Source organism: Stylophora pistillata, chromosome 6, assembly GCF_964205215.1.
Source record: "Stylophora pistillata chromosome 6, jaStyPist1.2, whole genome shotgun sequence".
NCBI lineage: Eukaryota > Metazoa > Cnidaria > Anthozoa > Scleractinia > Pocilloporidae > Stylophora > Stylophora pistillata.
In genome coordinates, this window is record NC_142524.1 from 4,791,291 (window position 1) to 4,802,864 (window position 11,574).

Genomic DNA, 11,574 nt, shown 5'->3' on the forward strand with positions numbered 1-11,574 from the left:
ATATAGGCCATCATTCCACATATACCTGGGGAAACCAAATAAATAGCAATCAGTCAAAAAGTGACATAAAAATTATTTTATATCTTACAAAATAATATATGCTTTAATAAAAATAAAATAATAAATATAAAAAATAGAGTAGAAAAATAGATGTGAATTTTCTGACTCATCTTTTTCAGAGCATCTGAGAATTTTTAGTGTTATATATACAGTCAAACCCCTATTAAGCGGCCACCCCCTGTTAAGCGGCCAGTTATCAAAGTCCCAAATTTGTTGTCAGTATAATACTGTAAATGAAACCCCTGTTAAGCGGCCAACCCTATTAAGCAGCCACTTGACAGGTCCCCGAAGGTGGCTGCTTAATAGGGGTTCGACTGTATTTTCATTCAAATTCAAATGTAGCTGGAATGGAATGTTGGCACATTAATAACAATGGATGACATCAGCATGAACAGTCCTTTAAGTCATGATATTATTATAATTACCTAGAACATTTTCCAGAACCAGAATGGTGTAGACAATTTCTTGTGGTCTTCATGAGATGAGGAGCATCTGAGAAGAAATAGATGTATCTGTGCGGAGCATACAAGTTGGTCGTACGGTAGCAAACATCTTTCCCAGCATTGCCATCCAGATCTTCATGCATTCTATAGAACCTTCTGTTAGGAGATGCGCCATCAGAAGTTGTGCCAATCACCCACAGGTTACATGTCATCTCCAGTATGCCTACAGCTTCCCAGAAGAGTGGCATCAACTGGTCAGCTGTAACACCATTAGTAGCAAAGTATGCAAGGTTGAACTTCAACTGTGTGCAGACCCCTCTGATGAGGAAAGCCAGAGCATGTGTTGCAAGCTCATCAACTTTCTTTAACAATCCAAAGTTAACTTCTGGGTCGCCAAGGTCAACATAACCGATGAGTTCTCCTGTAACTTTGTCGAACACTAGATTGGACATGACCTTCATTTCGTCAAATAACAACACAACATACCGCTGAACATCAAAGTAGGAGTCTGTCTGGCCTTTCAGCTCCTCGATCACATTCTCATTAAATCCCCTTGTAGGTCTGATACAGTTGCGGTAGTCCTTGAGGGTACGCTGGCTCGGTAGAACGAGGATTTTACTTCTGCGTAGTTCTTCGTAGCAGGATGGCGACTTTGCAGCAAGAGATAAACAGTAGCGGATTATCATCGGATGATACCTCACACCAGTAGGGCTGCTCGAAAACAATTTCTTCTGTTGTTGCCAAAAGAGATTCATAAAAGGAGTAACATCTGATTTCCCAAGAATAGTGGCAAAATCATCACTCAACTCAGGGTCAACCTCTACACTTGATTTAGTAAGTTCAGTTCTCATTTCGTCCAGTTGCCGTTCAAGATCTGCACATCTTAGCCTCTGATTCTGCAGGGTCAGTTTAATACGCTCTGGTGCAGTTTTCGACACTGGAGCCTTGATGTTTGCAGGTTCTGCTAGCTTTCGTTGCTTTGCTTTCTTTGATAGGTCACTAGCATGGAGATATTGCGAACAGCTGCTGCAATACTGCTCATCAGCATGACACAGAACAGAACAACCACGAGACCTCCAGTATTGCTTGTTTGGAAACGAATCCAAGTTGTTGTCTTCTCTGTCAATGGACAAGGGATCCACAACCCTGGGAATTATATGGGGCAACACATTTCCAGTAAATACATTCGTCTCTACTCCAGGGCAAATCAAACAACGTTCCACATGTTTCACAAGGTCCGATGCTGTAATGTTGTTTATGGACCTAAAGTTTTTAGTGTAAAGTTCATGGTCTTCAGGTAGAAGCCATCCGTAAACAAGAATAGTAAAACCGAGGCTGTCATCGATTACTATTTCGAGCTCTGGAATCTGTAACGAAGGCAGAATTTTCTTTAAGACAATCCTGTCCTCGAGTTCTTGTTGAGTCCACTCACTGAGATTTTTGAGGGACTTGACACGTTTACACAGGTCTCTAAAATTCTTGTAGTATCTGGAACAACTAGTAGTCTCCTCGACAGTCACTACAACTTTTGGCGGTCTTCGAGTCGTCTTGTCCGTTTCGTGGCTTCTCTTTGGCATGTTCCGAACAGGTAGAGCCCCAAACATTGGTTTCTTCTTTGTCATTTTCGCCGTTTGAACTGGAAAAGTAAGAAAGATCATTAGAATGAAGCCCAAAAGAACAACAAGCTACCCCACTATGTTGTCATGTTACGATCAACTTGTTTATCATTTGGCATTACTTACATATCTCTATGTCCTCAGGAACGAAGTGCTTCTCGCATGTATAAACTCTGTCACCATCAATCTGTTTCTGGAAATCGCTATCAACTTCACGAGTCTTCTATATCTCATTTAGCCACTCCAGTCTCCACTTCTTGTACTCGTCGTTTCTCGGGAAAGGCAGCTTCCAAATCCCGATTCCTTTCGTCCTTCTTCACGAGCCACAGCCGAAAACCGCACAGTTATCGCCAGGCATTTCGCAATACACAAACACAAACTACTTCTCTAACTGTTCAACACCTGTGTGACCAATAAATCTTTTCCAATACGCTCTAAATTAACTTTAAGCTTTCACCGTTCGAGAACACGCGCACAGGCAAGCGACGCCATCTTGAAAATGTGTGCACGGTCATTGTCACGTGACCTTTAAAAATGTAAACAAAGACATAGTCCTTCGTTCTTCGCCGAGCTTCATAACCAGTCAACTCAATTAACTACGACCTACCTTGAAATTCAAGTTCAGTAAATTGTCAAAAGTCTTGACAGCGCATGATGAGGCTGATTAGCGTTATGAATCATGCACAAATCGAATAACTAGAACTTGAAATTAATTATTAAACGGCCATCAGTGTTAGAAACGCAACTGAAATTAACTTATGCCTCGAAGCAGTCAAACCGTTGTTTTTGGAAACAAATATGGCGTGACGGTCATAGGTCAGATGCGCTCGAGCTTGCATTCGAAGGGAAATTTCCCTTCGTTTCTAAACTATTTAAAAAATTACGTGTTATCACACAATTCCTGATCTCAAGTGAAACTCTCGTGTTGCGCAGTACGTCGTAATCCAAGAAATTGGAAGCGATGACGCACAACAAACATAATAAATACTTTGGAGTTAAAGACTTTGGGAAAATCTCGTAATGTGCTTTTCTTAGTTTTACCCATTCATTGTGAAAGTTTGAAAGATATCTCAGCAACCACGCGACAAGTTTAAAAAATTTATTGTTTCCGTAACGAGTGATTGTCATGATATTTTTTCAAAATATTTCTTCTCCCTTTTTCAGTTGTGACTTTGGATTCGAACACAAACTTTATCTCACACCCACGAAGGAACATCGATCAGAAAACAGCAAGATGTACCGTTCATGTTTCTTTTTATGTTAAAAAAGATGCTGTTCGCGTAACAAACATTTATCGTAGACCTTCATCGATATGGCGGTTAGTCTTCAGTTAAGTAGATGGAAAGCTGCCATTTACCTATCTTGAAACTCAATTTAAAATGTCAGAAGTCTTGCCGGTGCACAAAGAGGCTGACTACCGTAAATTAAATATATATTCACGAAATCCGCGATTACTACTCAAATTCATTTTAAAACTTGTTCTCAGTGTTAGGAAAGCGACGAAAGTTACGCACCGACCAAAGAAACATCTATAATCTATTGTTCTTGTGGCGTGATGGTAATTGATCAGATGCCCTGGTGAAAGGAAAATTCCACCCATGAATTCCCCACAGGGAGCCCAGACAAGCGACGAGTCTGGTTGTTTATTCGAAATATAAGGGAATGAATGAATGAATGAAAAACTTTATTTAAGTGTCTATGTTTTTAGCTATAAGCTAATGGGGGACACTAAAAAAATTTAAAAGTCAAATACATTTACATATGTAGATAATAGTTATTTACAGTAGATAATTAAAGAAATGATAAAGTTATTTAGTTAAGTTTTAAATTTCAACGATAGTTGAAAGGTCGACTTTTCCTATGTTCTTCTTGAACGAATTTAGAGTTTCTATCGTTCTTAGGTGTCTTGGTAACTTCGACCAGATGAGAGGTATATTTAATAGAATTCCTACCAAATCTTACAGTTTCGAACCTTGGTAGTTCGAAGTCACTGTTCCGTGAATTATACTGAGTGTTCTTTATATTAAATAAGTCAGAAATATTCTCAGGTACGAGACTGTGCTTAACTTTAAACATCAAAGTGGCAATGTCTTGTAGGCGCCGATTGTTCAACATCGGTAGTTTGGCGCGACTTAGCAGTTCTTAATAGGACGCTGATCTAGTTTTGTACACCGCCCTAAGTGCTCGCTCCTGAATCCGCTCAAGCCTTCTCCGATCCAATGCATTACAAAAGTGGCATACTAGATGGCAGTAGGTTAGATGTCTTAGATGGGGCAGAATTGAAGACCTGTGAGTGATAGCTTAGCATTACAGGGTATCAAATTGCGTAGCCGCACTAGGACCCCTACTTTTGACTGGCCTTAGAGCATAGATTACTGATATGACTAGTAAAACTCATTTTTTCATCGATTTGAACTCCTAAAAGCCGTATTTCCCCCATTCTCTTAATAGTAGGACCGTGAACAGAAAAATTTTGATTATCGTTGTCTTTGTCAACATTTCTCGGGTTGATCGTTAATGTATGGGAGAATATTGATTATAAAAAACTAAATCATTGGATAATGCAATTCAAGACTTTTTATTGGCTTAGCCATTATGGTATATCAGCCAATATACTATAATCTACAAATATGGTAAGCGTACGTGGCAGCTTGAAATTAAAAGGGAGCTAAAAATTTAATAAAATTTAATAATTTAATTTAACGTTTTTAATAAAACAATTATTCCACTCGCGCTTGTTGGATATGAGATGATTATAGCCAACTCGGCGCTACGCACCTCGTTGGCTATTTATCATCTCATATCCAACGCGCGCTCGTGGAATAATTGTTAAATGTATGAGAGAATATGGGAGAATATTGAAGAGTCTTATTATCGTAAACTTATATCATGAAATGTCTGAGTTAAAGCTCAAAATAAATGTAAACCTACCTCACTTGCTGTGTATTGTCGTTTCTGTGGCTCTAAATGGCGAATTTGAGCGATTTGGTGGGTTTTGCGTCGACTGTTACTTCTTAGAACGTATAGTAACAGTCGACGCAAAACCCACCAAATCGCTGAAATTCGCCATTTAGAGCCACAGAAACGACAATACTCAGCAAATGAGGTAGGTTTACACTTATTTTGAGCTTTAACTCAGACATTTCATGATACAAGTTAATGATAATAAGACTCTTCAATATTCTCCCATACATTCCTTTATATTTCGAATGGAACAACCAGACTTGTCGCTTGTCTGGGCCCCCTGTCCTTTCGGCTCCTTTTCGGCTACGAGAAGCTGCGAACCAATGAAATTCTGAAAGAGACTGGTAACTTATGTGATAGGAATGCCTGTCGATAACAACATAACCTTGAGTTTTCCTCTTCTAGCCGATTGATATTTGTTCTGCTAACAAAAATATTAACATAGATTAAGCGTTAAGTGCTTCAGATGAACTAAGGGAAGGGTAAGGCCAAGAAAGAAGAGGTTAATAGATGCAATCAGGGGAGGTCTGGAGTGAGTTCGTCTCAGGTATTTGTTTCATATTGTTTTGTGATGTTCGCTGTTTACAATTTTTTTCTAACGATACACAGTTCTGGCAACGCGAATGAAACAACTTTCAAAACCTCGCTTCAGAGCTAAATCACCTTTCCTGCTTTGAACCCCCAACAACTTTGTTTTAGACGCTACACAGAACAGAGTATTAATTGGTAATTTGATAATATCAACCAAGTTGATAATGTTAAGTATTAATTGGTAATTTGGTTTTATCAACTAAGTTGATAATGTTAAGTGGCCACCATAAAGAGTTTAAAAGATGACGTTACGAGCGTTAACCCTTCGTCTGAGCGAAGAGTATTAATAGGCACCATGGCCAAACTGTTTTGTGTCAGCAGTGCTCTAGCTATTTCTGATTTGCAGCTAAGGAACTGCATGTTTTGCAATCAGACCCTGGCATTAAATAGCTTCATCATGTATGACAAACATCCTGCTTACTGCTAGGACCAGCAATCCAGACAAGACACTATACGAGGGAGGCAAGAGGGTTTGTACTTGCTGTGCGATAAAGCCCAAAATTAATATGTCACGCATATTGAACTTTTCCCTTTTAAAATCTGAATGCATGAAATACTGTTTTTAGTACAAGTTAATGGTATCTAGACAGGATTGGTGTTGAAAAATGCTCCTGAACATAGTTTAACTCCAAGTCCTGGCCACACAATTGTGTTGATCGATAGAAGTCCATCTCTAAGGATCAGATTTAAACCAGAGCACCATATGTGGATACTGAACTTTGTCTCATTTCTCATTTAAACATACCGTATTTACTCGTGTATAAGCCGCACTTTTTTCCCGAAATTTTGGGCTCAAAATCGCAGGTGCGGCTTATACACGAGACCATTGCTTTCAGAGGGAGTACACTGGCTAGTATGGGGTCACAAATAGCGCTAAAAATCTTCAGTAAATAAAGACACACCATTTTGAAACCTGTTGTTGATCATTGCTTTCGGTAAAAGTGGTGGCTCCTAAAAGAGCCGTTTGTATCTTCAGGTTTAAACCCGAATCTTGCTCGCCAGCAGTTGCTTCAAGCGTTTCATCTGCACTTTGTTTGAGCAGCTAAACTCCAACTGGCATGGAATCTCCATTCCTCCGCATAGCTGCTTACAATGTCGTCTTCGACCGATCACTTCAACACTGATCTCTCCATGACGTGCGAGAAAATACCACGCTATTCGGGAGAACTCGCGAGGTAAATGGCCGACCGTTTCGTTGCCTTTCATGACTTGCATGCGGAACATGAACTGTGGTGTCCAGACTTCCCTCTGTTTTTATTGCATGGTTACTAAGCAAACGTTTATGTATCGTTCGAGTTTTACGTAAAATTTCCATCGTTATGGGCTTTAGTAATGAAGAAAACTTATTTATGTTTAAATACATTTATTTTGGATACTGACAATGGATAGTGACTGGACATTTATGTTTAAATACATTTAAACATAAAATACGGTAATATACATCCACAGAACATCTGTTTGTTGGCAACGTTCTTGATGGTGTGGTTGTCCTGACCAAACAGGGTGATTCAATCTACTCATGTGGGAACCTCAAAGACCTAAATCAGGTAAAAATTGCTATATTTTGCCTGTATTTTTAAAATGCTTTATTCTTATATTACTATGGAGCTAATTCTCCTAATTGATGACAATTTGTTTCTTTATAAGTCAATCCTGAGGATTTGGTATTGCATCAAAGCAGTATCCCCTACAAATTAGGTCTTTTTCTTAGTTCTCACTGCTTCTCTGTATGAGTCCTTAACCCTTTGACTTCTAAGAGAAACTAGCATTGAATTTCTCCTTACAATATCAGCCCTGAATCAATCAATAAGGTCATCAGAACAAAGGAAATGATTACTAATCAAGGAGCTCTTGATTGGTAAACAAATTCTCCTTGTCAGCAGATTAGGAAATGTAAAGAGAACAGTTTGGGAGAATTTGCATACTGGTATCAAGGTGTAAAGTGTTATTGCAATAGGATTTTAATTCTGATTATCTTTGGAAGTGAAAGGTTTGTGGATGTCTGCCGGCCAGTTACCCCAATGGATAGTGCGCTGGACTGTTGTGCAGGAGGTCAAGGTCAACCCTTTTTAATTCCAAGATCTTTGAGGAATTCTCCTTGCTGTCTTTCAAACAATTCTTATGATCTTAGCCTATGAGAATTTGGTATTGGATTAACTAATAATTTTCTTAATTAAGTAATATTTTTCTTTTTTTCTCATCACTTGTCCGCTTGATATTGTTTTGATGTGAGATTTTTGTGATTTTTGCAGAAATACTATACCCAGTTTCTTGTTATCTTTACCACAACATCTGAAGAACAAGATATGTTCTGTTTTTCTAATATGAAGAAAGTAAAGGCTACCTACAGGATGTTTCCCTGATTCAGCTTAGGAGATTTAGTAGAATAGTGAAATGGGACCCCAAGGAAATAGGGAGCTGAAAGGGTTGGGAGAGAAATGGGAGTAGAGTGGGAGGGGTGTGGGAGGGGCATGGGAGGGGTGTGGGAAAGGTATGACACAACTATAAGGTGAGATATAGCAGGGCAGGAAGTTGGAGAAACACTTTGTTTATCATAATCTGCAAAGTTTCTCGCTTAGCATTGGGGATGGCATGAAACTTCGACATGTTTATCCCGTAAATTCTTTAATTTTCAACGATCGCAATCAATAGTACAAACGTCATGAAAACAGTTACAAAATGGTGAAAACTGAGAAAGAAAACAAACAAGAACAACAAATAAACATAATGAATACCTAAAACAAGCGTCAATCGAAATTTTGCATTTTGTGTGAACCAAAGTGACGAAAAGAAGAGTTTACAGTCCACAAGGGCTCATCGATAAAAACACGTGTGAGGAAGCTACAGCCGAAAAACGTGACCAAACTCCAACTTATGTATGTCACGAAACTTAACGCAAACAAAAAAGGAAAAAACAAAGGAAAAAACATCACTGTCTAAATTTAACTGAACACTTAGAGGCCAGAGAGAAGTGAGAGATTCACAGTGAACCAAGTTAATATCCAGGTGGCCCACTTTCACAGGGAATGTTTTGTAAATAGTTTTAATCAGCCAAACTAGAATTTGAAATCACAGTTCTGAAGGTATGATGGAAGTCATAAACACCTGCAGGGAGGGGTATTTATATTTTCACAGAATCATCAAAACATAACTGCAATCAACTGCCTCGCAATGTTGTGGGGTGCGGTTTTAACCTGCCTTTGAGGTTTCAGGTTGCTTTTGGTAACTTTAAGCTCCCCTTTTTAAACAGAAATAAATCGTGCTTGATCCTTCTTTCATTTTCCTACAGTCTCTGCTGTTTGCCAAAAGGGATTTATTCTGCAAACAGCAAATGGTGATCCAGAGATTAAATACATTATCTACAGAAAGAATTTTTGTAGGTAATGTGAATTATCCTTGCTGAGTTGAGAGGAAGGAATATCTGTCAAATGCTAAATGTATTTGTTCCTTTTTTTTTGGACCCATTCCCTGTGTCCGCGATATGTACTTTATATTTGGGGTGTTACACAGGTGTATCTAGACATAGAGGAAGATATTTGTAATATACTTTTATTACCAGCTTGGTGAGCTCTAAGCTTCCCAGACTGCGTGATTTCATCGAGTTACAATTTTACACCAACTCTACCATTTGTAGGCCATAATACCATGTGAAAGTCACAGGTTTCTCAGTCTAAGACTGTAAAGTGCTTCCATTGTTAAATAAAGTTATTTATTTTATTTATTTATGTATTTACCATTATAATGATTACAGACTGCAAATTTTCAGATAGCCAACTTGAAGTCATGTTCATAGATAAAATTTAACAATACCCCCAAATGTTTTTTTTTTTTTTGGTGTGATTTGTTTTCCACTGATTCACCCCATTACTCGTGTTATTGATAGATGTTTTTCTGTTCTGTTACTTCAGTGTATATGCAACGTCACACTATAACAGATCTGGAATCATAGTGTGCAGTCTACCCTATGGTATCTTGATAGCTACATACTCATTTCCGTGCACAAGTGTGAAGGCGATAGAAATAGTGGAGAACACTAAATTCTTGTGAACAGCTGAGAAGGTGACACAAGAACTGGGTAATATTATCTCACTTTCACCATTTAATGTTAAAATGTGCATTAGGTCTTGAGAGTGAACAAGCAAGAAATATTTGGCAGAACCTAAATCTTAAAAGCAGGGGTTTCATTAAGGGCCAGGCACCGGCCAAATTGACAGGTTGTAAGGATGGTTTTGCCCACCTGGGTTAACAATCTGGGGGAAGGTTTATCTTTGTTATAAAGAAGTTTAGTTCAAAAAGTTTTGCCTGCCTGTGAAAACCAGTTACCCTCCTCCTGAAAACATTAATAAAACCCCTGTAAAAGGTGAAGCAAACCTTTCCTAGGATCAATTTTACAAGTTTCATGGTCATCAGTATTGTCATTGTCATCAATGCCATCTTCATTATTCTCATTTTCGTCATCATCATTATCAGACTGTGTGTTTAGAAGTCAATATTAATTTTAACTGTTTATATATATATATATATAACAACTTTATTTAAATAATAACATATAACATATTATTATTAAAAAAGGGTTATAGAAGGGAGGAACTTAATCCTCATTGTAAACTATACCCCAGATATAAAAATTTAATACTATGCAATATACATATACATACTGAAACATTTTACATACAGGCATATATCTATATAAATATAAAATATAAAAAAAAAAGAAGACATATCTGAAGATAACTATTTTGTTTAAGATTATAACTAAATAATGTATAATACATAGAATAATTTAATTTTTAGTCATAGACCTAGTTAAAAAATGTTGATTTGAGAGCTTTCTTAAAAGCATTAATTGAGTCAAGTTCAACTACTGATGATGGTAAACTGTTCCATGTGTCGATATGTCTGTGCCAAAAAGAGTACTTAAAGATGTCTGTATGGCTAAATGGTTTATATAGTTTAAACTGATGACTTTTTCTTGAAGGTTATTTCTTCAAGGTATCAACCTAACAGATGTTTTTCAGTCAATCCTGTCTTTTGCAGTCGCTTATTATTGTTGCAAGACATCAGCTACATTCTGTTAAAGGAAAATGAAAAATTCGTATCAGAAGCCTTTGAAAATAATTTTTTAAGGTATCAGTAGAAATCATAATCCCAATTCAAAGGTGACTTAAGTATTTCAAAAAAACCATTTGGTGGTTGAAACCTCTCACTGTTAAAAAAAAATAGTAAATCAACAATACCGGTAATTTGGAATACAAAATAGACACTTTCCACCAACCTGAGATATCAAATCAGTAAAATTCTAAAAAGTTGAAGAGGCCTCAAGTAATTCATGTTGAGCTCTGAACTGTGATGAACCAACTGGTCAAAAGAAATACAAAAACACAAATGACTGTCTGAGTAATTAAATTTCTCTCAATGGATCTCATTAATAGTGAACTGGACCATGTCATTGAGATTCTTTGAATCATCATGATGATAATTTTCTAATAATTCAGCTTTCCTTGTAGGCTGGCAAGATGTCTTTGTAAAGCTCACACCTATAGTTTTTTTTATTTTCCTTTTGTCAGTACTCTGGGTAACACAATTTTGTAGTAAAATAAAATCAAGCAAACACTCTCTGGCTGATAAGTTAAAATGTCTACCCTCATGATGTGCTTCTTGGATAGCGTACTGATCTGCAAGGTTCTAAGTACGGAGACCGGGTCACCAAAGAAGAAGCATGATTTACCACCTGACCACACATGACCTGTGTGACTCATTTAGTGAAAACCTGCAGATTTTCTTGAAATGTAGTACACACAAAGGCAGATTTGAAGTTGTTCCTTTTGAATGTGACACGTGAATTTTTAAAAAATTTGGTCTGTGAAAAGGAATCTGGTTCCCCCCTTGGCTACCCTAAT

At 37.6% G+C, this 11,574-nt stretch overlaps 1 long non-coding RNA gene across 3 annotated transcripts; it reads left to right on the forward strand.

The window, feature by feature from the left end:
- Positions 1 to 6,957: 6,957 nt before the first annotated feature.
- Positions 6,958 to 11,290, forward strand: LOC148727877 (uncharacterized). 3 transcript variants are annotated; one of them, XR_016002347.1, is made up of 4 exons: positions 6,958 to 7,221; positions 7,659 to 7,732; positions 8,964 to 9,054; positions 9,583 to 11,290. It is a non-coding gene; the product is annotated as an uncharacterized LOC148727877 (long non-coding RNA). The 3 variants fall into 3 exon arrangements; XR_016002346.1 differs by having other exon boundaries at positions 6,958 to 7,732; XR_016002348.1 differs by having other exon boundaries at positions 7,927 to 11,290.
- Positions 11,291 to 11,574: the final 284 nt, after the last annotated feature.